The following is a 6,000-nucleotide window of genomic DNA, read 5'->3' on the forward strand; positions in this document are numbered from 1 at the left end:
CTGCTTACCTCCGTCTTAGATGAAACGTTCTTTCTCTGTGAGGACATCTTGATTCCCCTGAATCTGGGTTATGGGTCCCACCTGTGCTGTCCTTGCCCATTTGTGTGTCTATACCCCCAACTCTCAGCTCCTCAGTAGTGGGGCCTTTAATTTATCTATCCTTTATTTGACTCGGAGTAGACGCTAGATACATACTTATTGGATGAAAAAAAAATGAACGAATGGATCTTATTTACATTATAATTTGCTCTTCACAGAGCTCTACCTTCTCACTAAGAATTGGAATTAACCCAAATCCAAAATTTGAGTTCAGAAGGTTTTTTGCCCCCCGCACAGGTGGAGTGTCTGAGAGGAGGCCAAGAATTGGTGAAATGAGGGAAAAGGAGTCGTCGACAGCCAGGATGGCGGCTCTTTTCCCGCTCCTGCAGAGGTAAAGCCAGCAGAAGGAAGCCGTCTCCTCCCTCCTCATCCAGGCAGGGTCATTGCCCTGGAGCCAAAGTGCCGTCCCCTGCCACGCTGCCAGGCTCCGTGCTCCCGCAGAAGAGGTGGGCAAGGTCTTCCCTGGAAAAAACAGAGGGACTAGGCCTTGCAGGAACACCCCTCTAGGGAAATTCTTCATCTGTAACTTCCCTGAAGGTCTGAGGGGTCACAGCCGGGGCAGGAACTGCAGAGCTTTGACCCTAAGCAGCAGCTGGTGACTGGGCCGCACAGTTCCTAGGGCATCAATGTTTTGGTGCCCCCGGGAGGGCACGAAATGTAAAGCCAATCTGTGAGCTCGGCACCTCCAGGGAGAATGAAGAAGCTAAACGTTCCAGATGAGGTTTTAGGGTTGATTATCTGGGAGCCCCCTGCTGTTCACGGTGGCCACCTGGAGGTCCAGCCAACCACTGACCTCACCGGGTTCAAAATGATCTCCTTTCAGTCCGCTGCCCCAACCCCCAAAGCGCCTTCTCTCTGTGACTTCCCCATTTCTATAAATAACCCCACCATCCTCCTGGCCGACATTTTGGTCATTTTTTATTCCTCCCAGGCCCACAACTCTCTGGCCCACACATCTCCCCTCCCCTCACCCAGCCTCCCTGTAGACGCAACCTCCCCACCGCCAACACAGAGGCCTCCTACGTTGGCCCCTGCCGCTCTCCCTTCCCCTGTTACCCCCCTTAGACCACTGCCAGGACAACCCTGCCCCTGTGACGCCCCCCATCAAAACTCTCACGGGACCCCACCCTCTACTGAAGAAAACACACCCTCCACGGTGGCATTAAGACTCCACAGCATGGCCCCAACTTGCCTCCCTGGCCAGATGTCCTTCCAAATGCCCCCCCATAGTCTGCACTCTGCCCAAATCTCCCAATACACTTCTGCGTGCTTCTGCGTCTGCTACTTCCTCCATTTAGAAGAAGCATCACCCTTCCAAACGTCCAAGTCCTGCTCATTCTTTGGGGCCATTTCAAAAGCCTTCTCCACGAAGCCCCTCCTCCCCCTGGGGGGGGGGCAGGGGGGTGAGGGGGCGGTGGGGAGGGTGGGTCCTTGGCCTCTGCTGTCCCCTGGCCACAGCTTGAACAGTGGCTTTGCCCTGTACTAGCTGAGTGAGGGTGGGAGAGACCCTTAGCCTCTCTGAGCCGAGGACAGCACAGCGTAATGGTGCAGCGCATCATAAGCGCTCAGGAAATAGCGGTGGATACAAACTCGCTTCTATTCTTTCTTCAGGGGGCCCAGCTGAGCCAGCGGGAGGGAGCCCGCCTGCAGATACACGTGAACGGGCATCTCCCGTCGAACTCTGCTGGCTTCAGCTGTCCATCGGCGGCGTCCGGTGACTTCCTGGCCGGGGGCTTCCTCAAGGGGCACCAGCCTCTCTGGCTTGAGCACCCCCTCCCTGTTCCTCACAGCCCCTCACCGAGCCCGTCGGAGCCCAGCAGGGCCAGCTCTATGACACACACATCCACTCGGGGTACCCCCCGCCCCCAGAGCTGCAAAGTGCTTCCAGAGCCGCCAACGGGTGATCTTCAAGTGACTTTAGCGAGGAGAAAAAAACCATGACACGTTGGTGGATGCTAAATGGACCTCTTTGCACTCAATCCATCTCACTTAGCTAATATGGTCTCCTGGTGCCTCAGTCACGAATTAGCTCCGTGCAGATTTCCCGCTTCAAGGAGGTAATGGTGATTAGTTCCACTTTCCAGGTGGGACAGGAAGACAGCTGCTGATAAGGCCTTATGCAGAAATCTGACAGAACAGATTTCTGGGAGAGCAAGTGGGGGGATGCACATCTCAGGGTCCAGAGAAGGGGGCAGCGTTGCCTGGAAGAAGCCCGGGAGGGGACGCAAGCTGAATTCTGACAGGGCTCCCGGAACGGAGTGTGACAGGAGAAGTGCCAGGGGGAGAGACGCTTCCAACCCAAGGCCAGCTTGTATCGTCCCCAGCAGAGCAAACAGACCATTCTCTGTGTCCTTCGTGACTTCACCGAGCGCAGAATATGAGTCCAAAGGAACACCAGAGAAATGCAAAGCCGCACGCTCATCATTGTTATTTCTGTCTGCTCCACGTACGCCCTGCTGCCTGGGGGCCTGCATGGAGGAGGAGGGATATTCTGCCACCTGACAGCGGACGATTCCATCAAAGCCACTATAAATTCCCCAATGTGAGATTCTTTGAGTTCACTTCCATGATGGCTCCAGGAATGCACACTTGTGCTCCCCAGGCGCACCACGTCAAAGCACATATTTGTCAACACAACTTTTCTCCCCAGCTCTAGAGACCAACCATCACACTTCTTTCCAAAAGTCTGCGGTCGGTGGCGGTTCAGACAGGGACCCAACCTTCACAGCTGCTGGGCAGGGATGGGCTGGACCCCAGATTGCTGTGACCGGAAACCCAGCCTGCTCTCTCAGCCACCCCCTCCCTTCAGCTACGGCCCCCACACCCTCACTTCCTCTTTCCTAGAACAGAAATACGGCGACAGCTTCACACATTGAGATATTCTGTACACCTTTGCCTGCTCCCGGCTTTCATTCTTTTCTGCATACTTTCATTCCCACTTCCATACCACTCGGGTCTTCCTCTCCACAGTTTTCTCTCTCCTCCTCTCTCCTCCCGTTTTAGCTTTCCTACCAAGACCCTGAGAGCACCCATTCCTTCCGCACTTCTTCCCTCCTCCCCCCACCCCCTTTCAGGCCTCTGTCTCCCTCTGTCCTCTTCTTCCCCTTCTTCCACCTCCGCTCCACGCCAGCTCATGTCTCCCCAGTTCTGAAGAAAGCTGACCAGAGAAATCTGTCTCCTCCCCTTTGCCTCCCTCCCTGGCCCCCAGGCACACAAAAGGAAACAGAGGCACCAGATGGCCTGGTGCTAGCAGAGGGGCTCGGGGAAGCTGCTGCCCCACAGAGGTCCCCGCTGGGCCTGCGAGCTAGTCCAAGCTGCCACCCGGCCCAGCCGCCCAGCTGGCAGAGGAGCAGGGCACAGGGCCAGCCTCCTCCTGCCAGCTCCCTCTGCCCAGCCTGCCCCCGGGCCAGCCGTGAAGGGGGGCAGGCTCACCAGCTGAAAAGCAGAGAGTGTCCCCACGTTTCTGGGCCTCAATACCAGGGCCCAGGGCCCAATGGCCTGTGGGGACACTGGGGTTTCCCAGGAGGGAGGAAGAGAGCCTGGCAGTCTGCTCTTTCTGTGGAACAGGCTTGTGCCAAGGAGGGGCCTCAGCGATGGCTGAGTGGGCCGCAGAGGAGCTAACTGTCCCCCAACTCACTGCCCCCCCAAAAAATGCTTTGATGATGCAGTGAATAGTGTTAATGGCTACCATTCATTCAATGGTTAGTTGAGCCAGGCATTAAGCTAAGTCATTACTGCAATATCCCAAATCCTTCAGTAGTCCTGCAAGGTTAAGTATTTGGATCCCCATTTTACAGACAAAGAAACTGAGGCTCAGAGAAGTTCAGTAACTCCTCCCAAGCAGAGCCAGAAAGCCAGTTAACACCACTTAGTTTCTTTCCCAGTTGAGAGTCTGTAAGTCTTGCTAAGGTTATGTTCCAAACATGGGTACCTACTCTTTCTCTTTGCTCCATTTGCCCCACTAAGGCCTTCAGGAAAGCCACGGGGTGGAGGGCGGAAGTTTCCAATCCTGGCTGGCGATGGCAAGTGCCCAAGGGACTTTTTTTAAAAAATCAAGATCCCAGGACCCCTCCGGAGGGGGCCCAGCCTCTCCTGGAGACACTTGTGCAGGACCAGGAGCTGTGGAATAAGCAGCCTCGGTCTCCTGTTACCGGTCATGTGACTTTGGGAAAAGATGCTTTTCTCTCTCGGAGCCTCAATTTCCTGGTGTGAAAAACATGGAGAGAATGTTTACTTCACCAACACTTCGTGAGTAGCGTATGGTGCCTGGCATCCCGTAGATGAACAGTTGACGGCAGCTCCCTTTCACTTCCCTCCAGAAACCCGAGGTTCCAGAGTCCAGACTTCAGAAGGCTCAAGAGAAAGGGTCGAAGCCCATGAGTATTGCTCATGTTACCCTGACCTTTGATTTGTGCCTTAATAAAGGTCCGTGCTCCCTGCTCCCGGGTCAGCCAGCTCCCACAGGGCCGCAGGCGGTCTTGAAAACAAGCCAGCGTGGGATAGGTGATTTCCGAGGGTGGGATCTCTGCTCTCAGGACTTCCACGGAAAGGGCTCAAAACTGACCTACTCCACCCGCGCAAGGTCAAAACCCAGCCTTGCTGAGAGTTTCTGTCAGACCATCAAAGTGTTCCCTGGCCTTCCTTCTCTCACCGACCAAAGCACATACGGCCAGAGCCACCGTCACTGGCTGCCCCCCTCTGGAGAGTGACAAGCTCGCCCCAGGTCCCGCCCTCCCACCCTGTCCAGCCACCATCAGCCCCTCAGGTCACTCTCTCCTGCCAGCCCGGGGCACCTCCTAGCCCCTGCCTAGACCCACTTTCCCACTTTGAAAGGCGACGATCCCCAAATATTCCCTTCACTGTCGACACTGAGCTAGCTGTGACTTACCTTGTGGGTGGGCCTACTGCCAGCAGCCTGGGTGAGAATATGTCCTTTTCACCCTTTTAACAGGGGAGAACTCCCAGGAATACTGAGCTACCTCTCTAGAGTATACTCAACCCAGCATTCAGCATCGCAAGCCACGCGGAGGAGCCCTGTCCCACAGGTGGCATGCCGGGAGCATTCATCTTCTCCTCCTCCCGCCCGAGAAGTGAGGGAGGCAGCTGCCTTCCTCCTCATTGTGTAGACGAGGGTCATTCACATGCGCTTTCACCGTTCGTGAGGGTAGTGAGCTCAGGATTCAATTCCAGGATTTCTGAGTCCCAGATCAGAGCATCTTCTACTCCACTGTTGGCTACCTCTCTGCAACCTATCTTGAATCTATTGATTTTTCTCCCCCTTTGCTGCCCTCAACTGAACCCACCATCCCAGCTCACCTGGGTCATGATAACAGCCTCCAACTTGGTCTCCTCGTTCCCATTCTTGGTCCCTAAAATATGCTTTCCACAACAGCCAGAGTAGAGTGATCCTTTTCAAAAAGTGATCGTGTTGGGGCTTCCCTGGTGGCGCAGTGGTTGAGGGTCCGCCTGCCGATGCAGGGGACACGGATTCGTGCCCCGGTCCAGGAAGATCCCACATGCCGCGGAGCGGCTGGGCCCGTGAGCCATGGTCGCTGAGCCTGCGCTCCGCAACGAGAGAGGCCACAGCAGTGAGAGGCCCGCGTACCGCAAAAACAAAAACAAAAACAAAAAGTGATCGTGTTACTCCCCCACCACGTGTGAAAGAAAATCTACCTCCTCACTGTGGCACGTGAGGCCCTCGGTGACCTCAGCCCTGCCCCCCTGCCCCCAGCTCATGCGCTCCCCCTTCCCCTCAGACTCTGCATTCCAGCCACACTAGCCTCCTTGCCGGTCCTCAAGCTTTTGCCAAGGCCTGGGGGCTTTGCCCTTGCTGTTTCTTCTCCTCTCCTCTTGTCACTCTATCTATTATCCTATTTTAGTTTCTTCATAGCACTTATAACT

Source organism: Tursiops truncatus, chromosome 1 (genome assembly GCF_011762595.2).
Source record: "Tursiops truncatus isolate mTurTru1 chromosome 1, mTurTru1.mat.Y, whole genome shotgun sequence".
Taxonomy (NCBI): domain Eukaryota; kingdom Metazoa; phylum Chordata; class Mammalia; order Artiodactyla; family Delphinidae; genus Tursiops; species Tursiops truncatus.